Source organism: Nelumbo lutea, chromosome 7 (genome assembly GCF_056320005.1).
Source record: "Nelumbo lutea isolate HS-2025 chromosome 7, American lotus-T2T, whole genome shotgun sequence".
Lineage (NCBI taxonomy): Eukaryota > Viridiplantae > Streptophyta > Magnoliopsida > Proteales > Nelumbonaceae > Nelumbo > Nelumbo lutea.
Genome location: NC_142690.1, coordinates 57,213,209 through 57,230,453, shown reverse-complemented (window position 1 = coordinate 57,230,453; position 17,245 = coordinate 57,213,209). Strand labels below are relative to the sequence as shown.

The 17,245-nt window shown below is 43.5% G+C and overlaps 1 protein-coding gene across 7 annotated transcripts in view; it reads right to left on the bottom strand.

Moving 5' to 3' along the window:
- Positions 1 to 17,245, bottom strand: part of FAR1 (FRS (FAR1 Related Sequences) transcription factor family) — a 33,278-nt gene that overhangs the window by 12,640 nt on the left and 3,393 nt on the right. The gene's annotated exons all lie outside the window — the stretch shown is intronic.

Below are 17,245 nucleotides of genomic sequence, written 5' to 3'. Positions count from 1 at the left end.
TCACTACAGATGTTAAGGTTCAGCAACAACAGAGGGAACAACTAGATGTCACAAGGTTCTTAGTGGGGTTGAAATCAGAGTATGAACTAGTTAGGGCCCAAATATTGGGGGGCTCTACCCTTCCTACACTTGAGGAAGTGTTTGCCCGGCTTCGCAGGATTTCTTTGGGACACAGAGAATCTCACACAGTCTGATAGATCAGCTTTTGTGACAGCCAGAGGAGGTGGACGTGGTACGAAAGGGGGAGGACATGCCTCCCGAGGAGGTCGTGGTGGTTCCATATTTGGCTGTGGTGGTGGTCGTGACTCAAGGGGAGGCCGTGGCAAAGAAAAAGGCAGCTCTACAAGGAAGTGTACCCACTGTGGCAGGGAAGGACATTCCATAAATTTCCTTTATGATCTTCATGGCCGCCCTCCCTTTAAATGGGCCAATCATGTTGTTGCTGGTGGGGTTGATGTCAGTGATAATCAACAGGCAAACCTAACTCCTTCCACATCTACATCTGTTTCCGGAAGAGAGATGGTGAGTGTACCGCATGATGAGTATGAGCGGTTCCTTCAGTCCATTTCACAGCACACTACTGCTACTCTTGCCCACTCAGATATAGCTTGCCTGTCATCTAAAACCTCTCATTGGATTATTGACTCTAGAGTCTCTGATCACATGACCGGGACTCCAGGCGTGTTCTCTTCTCTCTCTGAAACTTCCACATCTCAAACTGTTACCCTTGTCAATGGTTCCTCCTCTCCCATCTGTGGTGTTGGCAATGTTGACATGGCTTCTCTTTCTTTATCATATGTTCTATATGTCCCTAAGTTTCCATTCAATCTTATGTCTGTTAGTAAATTCACCAAGACTCTTAACTGTTCTATTACTTTTTTCCCTTCCTCTTGTGTTTTTTAGGATCTCAGGACGGGGAAGAAGATTGGTGGGGGGCATGAAGTTGGTGGATTGTATTATCTTGACGGTGGTGGATCGTCAGATGCACTTCAGACTTCACTCACTCCTCTACAGTGGCACTATCGACTGGGACATCCTTCTCTCAAGGCACTCAGGATACTAGTTCTGTCTTTGAGTCAATTGTTAGTGTTACAATGTGAGTCGTGTCAGTTTGGGAAACATCGTCGTGTTTCCTTCAGTCCTAGAGTTGAAAGTCGTATGTTGAGTCCTTTTGCTTTGGTTCATTCAGATGTTTGAGGCCCGATCAAAATAGTCTTATAATGGTTACAAGTATTCTGTCACTTTTATTGATGATTGTTCAAAATGACATGGATTTATTTAATGAAAGAAATGAGTGAATTATTTTTCATTTTTTAAAAATTCCGTGCTGAAATACGTACACAATTTGGTGTTCCAATCAAAGTTCTTCGTTCAGATAATGGTCGTGAATATTTTCTAACTTCCTTTCAACAGTATTTAGAACAGCATGGCATCATTCATCAAACTTCTTGTGCATCCACTCCTCAACAAAATGGGGTGGCTGAACAGAAGAACCGTCATCTCCTTGAAACAGCTCGGTCTATTCTTCATCATATGAGTGTTCCTAAACGGTTTTGGAGTGATGATGTACTTACTGCGTGTTTCCTCATTAATTGGATGCCCTCCTTTATTCTTCATGGGCGATCTCACTTCTCTATCTTGTTCCCCACCTTGTCCCCCTTTCCATTAACACCTCATATCTTTGGCTATGTGTGCTTTGTTCACAATCTGAGTCCTGGAATAGACAAGTTGGATGCACGCTCCATTAAGTGTCTTTCTTGGCTACTCTCGGACTCAAAAAGGGTACAAGTGTTACAATCCCATTACTCGAAAGTGCTATGTCTGTCTTGATGTCACCTTTTTTGAGTTTGTTCCCTTCTTCTCAGGAACTGAAGCATCTTCGTCTCCACCTTTACTGTCTCTTCCTCTTCTGGTCAGTGATCCCGTTCCAGGTGTTCCTGTTGGAGTTGACTCGTTACCTCATCCAGTGTAGATCCCTACTGAACGACCACCAATTCGGCAAGTGTATACACGTCCAACGACACCGGCCCCTCCTCCAACTTCTACCTTGTCCACGGATTCTGTTGCTGAACCCTTAGGACTTGACCTACTCATTGCCTTACAGAAAGGTAAACGTAGTTCTACTCTCCATCCCATTTCCAATTTTGTTTCAGTATCTCGCCTTTCCGCCTCACATCGCCAGTTTGTTTCACTATTGTCATCTATTTCCATACCTAACAATGTCCAAGAGGCTCTTAGTTCACCTGGGTGGAGGCAGGCAATGGAGGAGGAACTCTCTACTCTTCAGCATACTCACACGTGGGAGCTCACTACTCTTCCTCCTGGTAAGCATGTTGTGGGTTGTAAATGGGTGTATACTGTTAAATACTTGCCAGATGGTAGTGTGAAGCGTCTGAAAGCCAAACTTGTTGCTAAAGGGTATTCACAATTGTATGGAGTAGATTATATGGAGACCTTCTCTCCAGTGGCTAAGATTAGCTCTGTCCATGTGTTAATTTCCCTGGCAGTTATGTATGATTGGCCCTTATTTCAACTTGACATAAAAAATGCCTTCCTTCATGGTGACCTTATAGAGGAGGTATATATGGAGCAACCACCTGGGTTTGTTGCTCAGGGGGAGACTGGTAAGGTGTGCAGATTGAAAAAGGCAATTTATGGGTTGAAACAATCGCATCGTGCTTGGTTCGGGAAGTTTAGTGAAGTGGTGAAGAATTTTGGAATGAAACAATGCCAGGTTGATCACTCAGTGTTCAGCTATGACTCAGAAGCTGGAAAGATTTTATTAGTGGTCTATGTGGATGATATTGTCATAACTGGCAGTGACAAATTGGGGATCGACAAACTCAAGGTCTTTCTGCAAAATCATTTTCAAACAAAAGACCTTGGGACATTGAAGTATTTCTTGGGTATAGAAGTTGCTAGATCAAGACAAGGTGTAAACCTGTGCCAAAGAAAATATGTTCTTGATCTATTGGACGAAACAGGACTGTTAGGTGCAAAACCGGCTGAGACTCCTATGGAACCAAATGTTAAGTTGAGCAGTGATACAAGGGAAATATTTGATGATCCTGGAAGGTATAGACGAATAGTGGGGAAGCTGAACTATTTGACTATCACGAGACCAGACATCTCCTTTGCAGTCAGTGTGGTGAGCCAATTTATGAAGAACCCTCGTATATCTCACTGGGATGCAGTTCTTAGAATTGTAAGATATTTGAAGGGAGCTCCAGGCCGTGGGCTATTGTATAAACCAGGAGGAAAATTTGAAGTAGTTGGGTACACGGATGCAGATTGGGCGGGCTCTGTGTCTGATAGAAGATCTACTATAGGTTACAGCACATTTCTTGGAGGAAATCTTATGACGTGGAAGAGTAAAAAGCAGACGGTTGTGGCTAGAAGCAGTGCTGAAGCCGAGTACAGAGCCATGGCACACACTACATGTGAATTAGTGTGGTTGAGGAATCTCCTACAAGAAATCGGGTTCCACATGGATAAACCTATGATGTTGTACTGTGACAATCAAGCTGCACTCCATATCTCATCCAACCCTGTTTTTCATGAGAGAACAAAGCACATAGATATTGATTGCCACTTTGTGAGGGAGAAGGTTCTTACTGGAGAGATAAGAATAGAACATGTAAGCTCAGGTGATCAGTGGGCAGATTTGTTTACAAAAGCCTTAAGCTCAGGGAGAGTGAACTATATATGTAACAAGCAGGGATTATATGACATATATTCTCCAACTTGAAGGGGAGTGTTAGAGTTAGCCGAATAAGGGTAGATTAGTCAACTCACCTTGGTTAAGTTATGAGCTTATGTGGCAATCTTATTAGAGGTTCTCTGTCCCATACTTAAGTAGGGGCAGTTTAGTCCTCGTACATTTAATTAGAAGCCTAATCACTATTAAGAGGTCGACTGATAGGGTTTAGCTATCAGGTTCGACAGTTCTTTCATCTTCTTCTTCTTCTCTTCTTCTTCTTCTTCTCCTTCTCTTTCTTCTTCTCCTTACTGGTTTGGACTACTGTAGCAATAGTAGAAACAGAGCTTAACCCCCTACGACACCCCTCAAAGAAGCCGAAGCCAAGTTACGTTAGGGGAAGAACTGAAGAGAAGGAAGAGAAGGATGAAGGTTGGGCACAGTGCAGTGAAGGTGATGAAGATTCAGAGAACTGTTCTGTTGATGGTACTAGCGTGACCAGTGTAAATGACGAAGGTAGTTGCACTGGAGGTGACATGGATGGGTGGAATATTGCAAGTTTATTTCAGGGTAATGATTGTAAGCAGTTCAACTCACTCCCAAGACCACAGAGTGTGCAAGGAGTATCAGAAGGGGCAGACCGGGAGAACCGGAAGCAGAGCAGGAACACACCATCAAGGGGAGAATCAGGGTTAGAGTGGAAAGATCACCAAGGTGACCAAAGGACAGAAGTACTTCCCAACCAACTCAGGGAGATAAATGTTTACCAACCTCTGGAACAAGAGAGGGAGGCAGGGAGCAGTTCTTTTCTAGCTTGTCCATTAGTCCCAGGTAACCATGTGATTTCGGTTTGTGCTACTAATGTGTCTCCAGTGTCTTTGGTTCCAGATTCCGTTCTTGTTCCATGTCCTATAGCCCATGAATATGTAACCGAGCTAGTAGACAGGCTCTCCGAGGAGGGGGAGACGGGAAGGAAGGTGGGAAGGTGCCGTAAGGAAGGTATAGGAGTGAAAAAGTGTGGGAAATTATTGAAAGAGTGCTTAAGAAAGTGGAAGGAGAGCTGATCTGGAGAAGGGAAGGGGAGGTAGGAAGAGGGGAGGGGTTAGTGGAGAGGATGGAAAGGAATGAGGGTAGAGATGGAGAGGATTACGGGGAGAGAGCAGGGATGGAGGGAGGTAATAGGAAAGGGAGGGTGGATGGAGAGGAAAGAATACACCAGAAGAGAGGAAGAAAGGACAGGTAGATAGAGATGGAGGGGATTCTGTAGGAAGGGTAGGGGTGGTGGACTCGGTGAGAGAAGACATGATAGCAGAATTTGTAGGGAAGCTGGGTTGCAGGTTGGAAGATTTGAATGTGCTGAAAGAAAACTTACAGAAGAGGAAGGAGAAGATCAAAATAAAGAAGAGGAGATTAAGTGAAGTAGAGAGATTGAAGAGAGATATAGAAGGAGACAAGAGGCTCGGGGTAAATGGAGACAGAAGGAAAGGGGAAAGTAGTGGTAGGTGGCAAGGGGTTTAAAAAGAAGCGGAATGAAGATTCTTAGTTGAAATGTGAGGGGAATTGGGAGTGCAAGGAAGAGGGCGACAATAAAAGAGGTAATAAGACAGTATGACCCAGACATTGTGCTGCTACAAGAGTCTAAGAGAATGGAGTTTAATGATAAACGGGCAAGGAGTGTATGGAAAGCCAGGTGAATTAGCTAGGTGGTTGCTCCCTCGGGGGGTACTTCCGGGGGGATTGTAACAATGTGGAAGATGGATGTGGTGGAAGGTCTGGAGGAGTTGATCGGAAAGTACTCGGTTTCTATGAAGTTTAAGCAGCAAGAGGATGACTATACATGGGTGCTCACAAATGTTTACGGATCGAATGACTATAGAGAGAGAGGAGTTGTGGGAGGAATTGGCTGATGTTAGAGGGTTGTGGGATGGGCCTTGGTGCATGGGTGGGGATTTCAATGTGATCAGATTCTCAGAGGAGTCCAATAAGGTTAACCAGAGGGTGACAAAAAGCATGAGGAAGTTTAACAGTTTTGTGGATGCCTTTGAGCTTAAAGAGAATCCCCTAGCCCATAAGACATTTACATGGTCAAAACTCCAATCTAGACCCATTTGCTCTAAACTGGATAGATTCCTGTTCTCTTTGGATTGGGAAGAACACTGGGGAACCTTGGCTTCTGGAGCTCTCCCAAGGGTGACCTCAGATTACTGGCCCATAGTATTATGTAAGGAGGAAAGAAGGTGTGGAGGTCCTACCCCCTTTAGATTTGAAAATATGTGGTTACCTCATCCAGGGTTTACTAACAAAGTGAGGGAGTGGTGGCATGACTGTAACCCACTGGTGGAATGGGAGGGGATGAGATTCCATAAGAAACTACAATTCCTGAAAGCAAGAATCAAGGAGTGGAACTTGATGGAGTTTGGGAGGATAGAAGAAAGAAAGGGAGATCTGATGGATAAGATTGAAAGCCTTGACTCTAAAGAAAAAAGGGGAGAATTTGGAGAGGAAGACAATGATCTCAGGAGAGATTTGAGAAGACAGCTAGAGGATTGTTTGCACAAGGAGGAAATTAGTTGGAGGCAAAAATCTCGGCGCAAGTGGTTGCAAGAGGGAGACAGAAACCCTATGTATTTCCATTCTCTAGCAGATGGCAGGAGAAGGAAGAACTTTATCTCTGTAGAGAACACTGATGTGGGCCCCACAGCTATGGTCCCACTGTGTTCGTAGGGTAGAATGTGTTCTAGTCATCCTAAGGTTAGCTGGTGGTCAGTTGATTGTTCAGTTGTTAGTTATTTCAGTTTTATTTTGTTATATTTGTTATGTAAATACTAAGGGCAGATTTGTCCTTTCCATGTAATGAGCATAACCTATAAATACTAAATAAAAGTGGCGGCAGCAAAACATTAAGATTTTGTCCCTCCTTTCAACCCTTGTGTTCTACTGCTCTCTCTTCTCTTTCTCCTCTCTTCTCTATACTTTTTCTTCTATTTTCGAACCTGAAATCTATTAGGGTTCAAGGCTGATAGCAGTCTTGAACGTCTACTTTGTATCAGAGCAAGGGTTTCTCATGTGAGTCTAGTCCAACCGACCACATGAGAACCATCTAGGGCTGGAAGCTGAGAAAGTAGAGTTTGTTGACTGATTCTTGGAGATCGCCAGAGGGTTTAGCAGTTGTTGAAGATTTGCCACAGTTGCTGAGTGTTGGTGATCAGGAAGAATCAGAGAAGGCTAGGGTTCGGGTAACCTTGGAAGGCAGCGAACGACATTCTCTTGTATGTTTTTTATTTTTTGAGAGAAGTACTATCAGAGAAGATAGGTTGAACCTATCTAGAAAGGGCGGCCGAACCACTCTAGGGTTTTCTTCCTTCTATTCTCTAGGCTTTTGTCTTAACCCTGCTGCAAACCCTAATGCTGGGCCGAGCCTTGTGATCTACCTGTGAAGCTCTTCTTAAGTTTTCTCCTCAACATTGATCAGTTTTAGGGTTTTATATTAACCCTACTACAAGTCTTATCTGTACGGTACTGCCTGGAATGTGCGGCTGAGAATTTTCCTTTAAGAACTAATTAAAACCCTAATTCTGCTTCAGCATATCAGATTATTCTCCAAGCTGTTTTCAGATTTTTTTTTGGGGTTTCGAACTCTTCTAAGGGGTGAAAACTGTACAGACTGTTGCTGTTGTGTTTGCTAATTGGTTTCAGATCAGACTTATACATGTTTCATGCACATATACCGTGAATACAGATTGGTTCTATACTGATTTTTTATTGTGATTGATAGTCCAAGTGTTGTTCTTTGACTATAGTAACCCTAATTTTTTAGACTATTGGTTCTTGACCAAAATGGAGTTTAAGAATCAGGCAGAAGGCAGTTTTGGGAACAGCAGTTATGGTGGAGTTTCTGAGACAGGTTTTCATATTACAACCGTAAGATTTGATGGATCAAACTATTTGGAATGGCCCCAATCAGCCATGATGGCTATTGGGGGAAGGGGTAAAGTAGGGTGTCTCTTGGGAGATGTGAAAGAACCCTCCAAGGGAGACCCCATGTATACCAAGTGGGTCCAAGAAAACTACTTGGTTATGGCATGGCTGTGTAATTCTATGCAACCTCATATCAGTCGAAATTACTCGTGGGCAAAGACAGCCAAGGAGATATGGGATGTTATGAAAGAAACTTACTCCCAACCCCTTAATGTTGTCAGAGCATATGAATTGAAATGTGAAGTGAATACTCTTAAACAATGAGAGAAACCGGTTTCGGTCTACTTCTCTACCTTGAAGTCCCCGTGGCATGAGATTGATCACTTAGAGACTTGAGTGGGAGAGTTCCAAAGATGCACAGACCCATAAAAAGCACATCGAGACAAACAGGGTGTTTGAGTTTCTGGTAGGCTTGAATTCAGAGTATGATATTGTGCGGCAACAGATTTTGACCAAAGATAGTGTGACCCTCTCTCAGGCATACTCCTTAGTGCATAGTGAAGAGACCAGGAGGTAAGTCATGATGCAACCTCAGCCTCTTACACCAGCCCTTTTAGCTATTAAACCCAAATCAGGGGGTGATTCAGAGAGGGACAAGAAGAAGGAAGATAAAAGGGATGTGGTATGTGAGCAATGTAAGAAACACAAACACACAAAAGAAACATATTGGAAGTTGCATCCTCATTTGGTCCCAGCAAAGTTGAGAAGCAAGAAGGGTAATGCTCATGTGGTCGTGACTACTGATTCAGCAACCTCGTTTGGCACAAGAGGCACACCCTTAGAGACCTTAGCTGCAGTTCGAGCTGCTCTAATACAGTTGGAAAAGGAAGTTGGGAACTCAACTCAGTCACCGTAGTCACCATCAGCCCCTGCCACATCTGCTTTCGCACATTCAGGTACTCGAGCCTCAGCCTACCATGCCTCAGTTCCAGGTACTACTGAATCCTGTTGGGTAATAGATTCAGGTGCATCCGACCATATGACTAGCTTGCCTTCATTGTTTACCACTTATCATTTATCTTCTGGTAGGGATAAAGTATCTATTGCTGATGGCTCTCTTGTCCCCATTTCTGGCAAGGGTAACATCAAGCTGTCAGATACTATCTCCTTGTCTTCTGTCTTGCATGTTCCTAAACTTGAAACTAACCTTCTTTCAGTTAGTAGTATTACCAAACATATGAACTGCTTAGTAACTTTCTTCCCTGACCGATGTGTTTTTCAGGACATGGAGACGAAGAAGGTGATTGGGACTGGCCTGAGATGAATGGGATCTATCTGCTCAGGGAGAGTTCTCGTCGAGAAGAGTCAGTGGATAAGAAGTCACTTGTTTCTCAAATTGTGAGTCCGATTATGCTTTGGCATAACCGATTGGGTCATTTGTCTTTTCGATCCTTGAAGAGTCTGTTTCCTATTTTGTTTGAGTCTGTTGAGTTGTCCCAGTTGAAATGTGAAAGTTGTGAGTTTGCTAAACATTGTAGAAACTCTTATTCATTGAGTAATAAAAGGAGTAATAGTTCTTTTGATATTGTGCATACTGATGTTTGGGGACCATATCACATCCCTTCTATTGGTGGGTACAGATATTTTTTGTTATTTGTTGATGACCATACTCGGTTTTCTTGGGTTTATCTTATGCATTCACGAGATGAGGTTACCGCCCTGACCCAAAACTTCCACCAAATGATCCTAACCCAGTTTGATGCCAAGATCAAAGTTCTTAGATCTGATAATGCAAAGGAATACTTTGCTAAGCCACTAGCATCTTACCTTCTTAATCATGGGGTTATCCACCAGAGCACTTGCCCTCATACACCTCAGCAGAATGGGGTTGCAGAAAGGAAGAATAGGCACATCTTGGAGGTGGCTAGAAGTATTACGTTTACCTCCAATGTCCCTATTCGCTTCTAGGGTGATACTATCCTCACGGCGGTATATCGTATTAATCGGGTTCCTTCCCGGGTTCTTGCTATGAAACTTCATTTTTCCCCTCTATACCCAAATGAGGGGTTGTTTATTGTTCCCCTTAAAACATTTGGTTGTACCTGTTTTGTTCAGCTTCTCGGACCCCATCACTCCAAGTTCGAACCAAAGGCCTCCAAATGCATCTTTCTTGGTTATGCACAAACTCAAAAGGGTTATTGCTACTATGATCCTGTCTCAGAGAAGAAGTTTGTCTCCATGGATGTCACTTTCTCTGAGGAGACACCCTATTATTCTTGGGTTTCTCCTCAAGAGGAGAGCAGTGAGAGTGGGGATTTGGGTCCTTTTCTTCAGGGGGAACGCAGTGAGGGTAGGGTTGATACTTTTGGGGTTGTTCCTTTACCTATTTCATTGGGTGATGAGGGCTGCAATAGTGAGGATGGTCAGAGGGATCATGAGTTGAGAGTCTATCACAGGCGATGCAGGCAAGTTGATCCCAGTCATCAGCAGTCCAGGCCAGCTCCAACCTCTTCTGCGACTCCAAGTCCAGGTATTATAGTCCCAGGGCCCACAAAGACTCCTTCCATTGTTGCCACTTCACCTCCTGCAGACGACCTTGACCTTCCCATTGCCGTCCGTAAAGGGAAACGGCATTGCACCACATCTACAACCCACTGCATTTCCCAGTTTTTATCCTATGATCGCCTATCTCCCTCCTACAGGTCCTATCTTACTTCCGTTGCTAATGTCCCTATTCCAAGAACAATGCAAGAAGTCCTATCAGTCCGAGAGTGAAGAGGTGCAATGCAAGTTGAAATTGATGCCCTGTTGAAAAATAATACCTGGAAGCTAGTTGATCTGCCCAAAGGAAAGAAACCAGTTGGATGCAGATGGGTATTTACTGTGAAGCACAATGTGGATGGCTCCATTGAGAGGTACAAAGCTCGGATAGTTGCAAAAGGGTTCACCCAGACTTATGGTATAGATTACTTGGAGACCTTTGCCCCGGTAGCCAAGATGACCACCATTCAAATTCTATTATCTCTTGCAGCAAGACACACTTGGCCTTTGTACCAAATGGACGTTAAAAATGCTTTTCTGAATGGAGACCTGCAGGAAGAGGTTTACATGTAGTTGCCTCCTGGATTCTATGATACAAAAACAGGTAAGGTCTGCCGGCTCAATAAGGCATTGTATGGTTTGAAGCAATCACCTAGAGCTTGGTTCGATAGATTCAGACTAGCCCTTGGGAAGTTCGGTTATGTACATGCCCAGTCAGATCATACATTGTACATCAAGAGGGTGGAGTCCTCTCTGATACTACTTGCAGTTAATGTTGATCAAGAGTTTGAGGTGAAAGATCTTGGTGCACTACGGTATTTTTTGGGTATTGAGGTTGCTAGATCTAAACAGGGGATCTTTGTCTCTCAGAGGAAATATGTTCTAGATTTGTTGGCAGAAATTAGAAAGTTAGGTGTCAAGCCTGCGGATACACCCATTGAACAGAACCACAGGGTTAGTGCAGAGAGTGGGGAGCCTCCTGAAGACAAAGTTATGTTCCAACAATTAGTGGGAAAGCTCCTATATCTCTGCCTCACTCGGCCAGATATCAATTATACAGTTAGTGTTGTCAGCCAGTACATGCATTCTCCTAGAACCACGCACCTTCTTGTAGCAAAAAGAACATTAGCATACTTGAAGAGATGCCCGGGTAGAGGTATATTGTTCAAGAACAATGACCACATGAAGGTGGAGGTCTATACGAATGCTGATTGGGCTGGGAGTGTTGATGACAGAAGGTCTACCTCTAGATATTGTGCCCTTGTGGGAGGTAACCTTGTCTCTTGGAGGAGTAAAAAATAGAGTGTTGTCTCCCGATCTAGTGCTGAAGCTGAATACAGGTCAATGGCTAACGGAGTGGCTGAAATTCTATGGCTGAGATCACTACTTGAGAAGTTGGGCATTGAGTATGAGAAGCCCCTGATGTTGTATTGTGATAATCAAGTGGCTATTAATATAGCACACAATCCGGTGCAGCATGATAGAACTAAACATATTGAAGTTGATCGACATTTTGTACGAGAGAGGGTCTCATCACAAGAAGTATGTCTCTCGTACATCACATCCAACATGCAGCTAGCAGATATCCTCACCAAAGTTGTACCAAGGAAGAAGCTAGAGGCGGATCTCTCCAAGTTGGGAATGATAAACATTTATTCCCAACTTGAAGGGGAGTGTAGAGAACAATGATGTGGGCCCCATAGCTATGGTCCCACTGTGTTCGTAGGGTAGAATGTGTTCTAGTCATCCTAGGGTTAACTGGTGGTCAATTGGTTAGTTCAGTTGTTATTTATTTCAGTTTTATTTTGTTCTATTTGTTATGTAAATACTAAGGGCAGATCTGTCATTTCCATGTAATGAGCATAACCTATAAATACTAAGTAAAAGTGGCGGCGGTAGAACATTAAGATTTTGTCCCTTCTTTCAACCCTTGTGTTCTACTGCTCTCTCTTCTCTTTCTCCTCTCTTCTCTAGACATTTTCTTCTATTTTCGAACCTGAAATCTATTAGGGTTCAAGGCTGATAGCAGTCTTGAACGTCTACCATCTCCAAATTGGTAGTAGATGGAGTCGAGTTAGTACAACAAGAGGAGATTGCCAGGGCCTGTGTGGAGCATTTCAAATCTATTCTAAGAAGGCCTGTGAGTAGAAGGGTGTGGGTAGAAGGTTTGGACTGGCCAAATGTAGGGGTAGAGAATAGGAGAAGGTTGGAAAGAAGCTTTACTCTAAAAGAAATCAAGGAGGCTGTGTTTTCTATGGATAGAACAAAAGCTCCAGGGCCGGATGGGTTTACAATGGCTTTTTATCAGGACTGTTGGGATATCTTGAAAGATGATCTCTTACAGGTGTTTGAGGAGTTTTTCAAGAGAGGAATTGTCAATCTGGGTGTGAACTCTACATTTATAGCCTTAATTCCAAAAAAGAAAGATGCATCCCACCCGAAGGATTTTAGACCAATTAGTTTGGTTAATAGCTTGTATAAGATCATTGCAAAAGTGTTGTCTTTGAGGCTGAAGAAGGTACTGCCCAATATCATTGCACACTATCAAGGAGCCTTTCTGAATGGAAGACAAATTACTTATCAAATTTTAATTGCTAATGAGAGTGTGGAGAACTTTAAGAGGGATAAGAAGAAGGGAGTGGTCTGTAAGTTGGACTTGGAAAAGGCTTATGACTTGGTGGACTGGGATTTCTTGAGGAAAGTTTTGACTAAATTTGGGTTTGGGGCTAGAGGGTGCAAGTGGATCATGGGTTGTGTCAGGGGTTGTCATTATTCAGTGCTAGTGAATGGGACAGTGGTAGAGTTCTTTCCAGCCAGTAGGGGTATAAGACAAGGAGACCCCCTGTCTCCTTTCTTGTTCATTCTAATTGCAGAGGTTTTGGGGAAACTGATTCACAGAGCAGACTCTAGGGGGCTCATTAGAGGCTGGAGAGTTGGGAGGGTGGAAACCCCCCTCACTCACTTACAGTTTGCTAATGACACGATTCTATTTTGTGAAAGCGGTAATATGAGTTTTATTAGGAACTTGAAGTTGGTGATACAACTATTTGAGCAAATGTCTTAACTTGAAGGTTAACCTTGGGAAAAGCTGTGTAGTGGGGGTAAACTTTGAGGAGGGAGAGATCAGGGAGAGTGCTGAAGTGTTGGGTGTGAAGTTTCGGGGTGGCCTTTGAACTACCTAGGGTTGCCATTAGGTGATAATCCCATGAGAGAGAGTTTTTGGAACCCAGTGGTGGAAAGGTTTGAAAAAAGATTGGTATCCTGGAAAAAGAACTACCTCTCTCTCGGTGGGAGAATTACACTAATTAAGGCCACGCTTGCTAACTTATCCATCTTTTTCCTATCGGTGTTTAAAATCCCAGTGAAGGTTGCTAACAGATTAGAGAAGCTAATGAGAGATTTCCTGTGGGAGCTAGGAGAGGAGAAGAGGGATCACAGAGTTAGCTGAGAGATAGTATGTAAGAGTAAGTCTTGTGGTGGCGTGGGGCTTGGGAGTATTAAGAGAAGGAATATGACTCTGTTGGGGAAGTGGTTGTGGAGGTTCCCTATGGAGAAGGAGAAGCTATGGGCTAGAATAGTGGCAAGTATACATGGGCTGGAGTACAATGGATGGGACGCTGGAATCAAAGCTAGGGCCACAAGAAATTCTCCTTGGAAAGCCATTCATGACCTGCTACCAGTTTTCTCCCCTAATATCAGGTATGACTTGAATTCCGGTAACTCCATAAAATTTTGGGAACAAACCTGGGTGGGGAGCACCCCTTTAAAGGATCAGTTTCCTTTTTTATATGCTCTTTCTGATTTAAAAAATGAGCCGTTCTCGTCTTTCACCACCCTGTCCTCTTCAACTTCTGGGATTGAGTGGAACTTGGGTCTAAGAAGGGATTTGAGGGACTCAGGCCTCGACAGTATTTCGAGCCTTATTGCACTTCTTGATAACGCTGTCTTAGACCCCACTAGGACGGATTCTAGAATTTGGACACCTACCCCCAATGGCATCTTCTCTTGTGCTTTGTTCTTCAAAGTCTTAAGTTAGTCCACCAGTCCTACCTTCCCCCCTTTCCCTGTTGGTGAGGTTTGGGTGCAGAGCAATACCTCCTAGGGTCGGTAGTTTTTGTTGGGAAGCCTATCTGGAAAGAATCAACACTGGTGATCTACTCCAAAAGAAGAGACCCAATACTTGCTTGTCACCTCAGTGGTGTGTTCTATGTAAAGTGGATGGGGAGACTGGTTTTCTCCTACTGGTGTCTTGCCACTTTGCAAGGTCAATTTGGGATTGGGCTTCCTCCTTATTTGGATGCAGCTGGAATCCCCCATCAGACTTGCAGGGCCTTTTCTCTCCTACCTTTTTCAGGTGGCGGATAAAAAGGGGAAGGATAATGTGGAGAAGGGGCTGCAGTATGTTGGACACTGTGGGAAGAAAGAAACTCCAGGATATTCTCAAAAACCCAGAGAGGAGCAGCAGATCTGAGGGCTATCATACATATTAGGGCGGTACAGTGGCTGAAATCTTTGGAACTATTCACAGATTACACTATGGATGACATGTTGAGGAAGTGGGGTGAAATTGTAAATTGCACACAGACCAAGCCAGTAATGAATGTGGCTTGGACTCCCCCACCTAGTGGATTCTTGAAATTAAGCTTTGATGGTTATAGTAGGGGAAATCCGGGACAATCGGGGATTGGAGGTGTTTTTAGGGACGAAAATGGGGTCACCTCTGCCATGTTCTCAGGCCCAAATGGATAGGGTGACTCCCTTAGAGCTGAGATCTTTGCAGTTATGGAAGGAGTCCGGAAAGCTAAGGAGTTGAACATCAAGAAACTCACAATTGAAGGGGATTCAAAGGTAGTGATAGGGTGGCTGACTAAAGATCAAAATGGTTTATGGAAGTACAACAATGAGAGGAGGAAATTCATGTGGTTGGTGCGGGAGATGGAAGTTAAGACATGTTGGGTTAAAAAATCGGCTAATTCCCTAGCTGATGGTTTACCTAAACAAGGGCAAAAAAGGATTCACTGTTTTGGGCTAAGCTGTACTTTAGTGTCTTCTTTTCTCTTTTTTTCTTCTTTTTTTTCCTTTCATGAGGCTCTTTGTGGCTCTTGGAAGATAAGTGTGTTTGTTTTCCTCCTGTAAATTTTCTACTGATGATTTAATGAAAGTGTTATTGATCAAAAAAAAAAGACGATGGTAGACAGATTTTACTGTCTACCTAAGGAGCCAACCTTGTCACGTGCCCCCCTCACTCTTGGGTCTTTTAAGCATAGCCCACTTAACTTTTCGGGCCTACTGGGCCCAAAATTACAATTTAGAGATGGGCCTGCTGGTTGGACTCCCGTGGATATTCTTGAGGCTACCAATACCTCTACCCTTCCCTCATTTGAATCATTCAAAATATTTTGTTTGGCGCCACAAGCAGGCTACCTGAGCAAAGGTTCTATTGGTTGTCAAACCTTTACCTTGTGTCACACGTCTCCCAATAGTCTCTTGACCCAAATCTTTTGGACTACCTAAAGGTAGAGTTTCCATTACCTTGTGTCACACTTGAATTTCCTCTTTTCATTACTGTAATTCCAAAGTCTAAGACTATCCTCTTTCAGCCAGTTTACCACCACTTTAGAATCTCCTTCTATGATCAGCTTGTTAATATGCATATCCTTGATTCTTTGTACCCCTTCAAGAGCTGCAAGAATCTCAGCTCTCAAAGAATCTCCCACCCCAACTAGTCCAGAATGCATAGCTAACAAATTGCCTTGTTCATCTCTTATTACTCCTCCTATTCCAGATGGTGCTGGATTGCCCAAGCTGCTGCCATCAAAGTTCAGTTTAACAAAGTCATGGAGTAGGGGGATCCAACAAACATTTGAGGCCTTCCTTATTGGAACAAGTTCTACTATCTCCTTCCACTTTCTTTGCAGCTCATCAACTAAGAATTCTGCGAACATAGCCAAGGTTTTCAGCCAGTGTATAACCCTAATGTGGATGACCTCCAACATTGCTTCCAAACTTCTCTCCTTATCTGTAAATATTCGTGAATTTCTCTCCTACCAAATAGTCCAACAGACTGCAACCCTCATACACCTCCACATAAACTTGGCCTTTTTTGTTGGCCGAAACAGCATAAATGTGAAAAGGCTTTGCACATTCGAGGGGGGGGGGGAGGGGGGGGTCCACCTGCACCCAAACAAAGAAGTACACCACTCCCAAATGATGTTAGTGAACCGACAGGAGATTAGTAAGTGATATCCAAACTCACCGTCAGCTTTACAAAGGACACACCAGTGAGAACAAAAACAACTATTGGGTCTTTTTCTTTGAAGTAAATCTACTGTGTTAACTCTTTCCAAAAAGGCTTCCCAACAGAAGCTCCCAACCTTAGGAGGTATAGGATGACACCACACCTCTTTAACAGGGAAAGACATGCCAGAAGAAGAAGAATGTGTGAGAGCACTAAAGAAAGAGGCACAAGTAAAAGAACCAGAGGGGGTGAGAGTCCAAATTCTACTATCTGCCTTTGTTGGCTCTAGGAACACCCCTTCAAGAATGGATAACAGTGATGAGATACCACCAAGCTCTGTATCCCTGATATATCTTCATAGGCCCAAGTTCCAGCCAACCCCAGAAATAGAATTAGAAGGAACAATGAATGAAGACACTGGTTCATTTTTAAAAGTAGAAAGGGCAAAAAGGCTTGGGAATTGGTCTTTTAGGGTGGAGTCCCCAATCCAAACATATTTCCAAAAATTAATGAGATTGCCTGAGTGCAAGTCATACCTGATCCATGGAGCTTCCCGCACCCCCTTTCACTATGCTGTCACTAGTCAAGTTAGCTCTATATCCAGTTGAACGAGGGATTTAATTTGGAACTAAAGGACTACTCTCTAAGGCTCTCTAGATCTCTCCTTCATCTAATCGTTGACAATCTGAGAGTATCCCTCAAGAACCTGGAGGACAGATAATAACTATCAAACTGAATCCTCTGATGCCACTAGCCTAGAACATGCAAGGATGATCACACTCCATTGGTGTGTCTCTAAGTATAAATGCAATACTTGAAGGTCCTGCATACCCCAGGGAACAACCATCAAA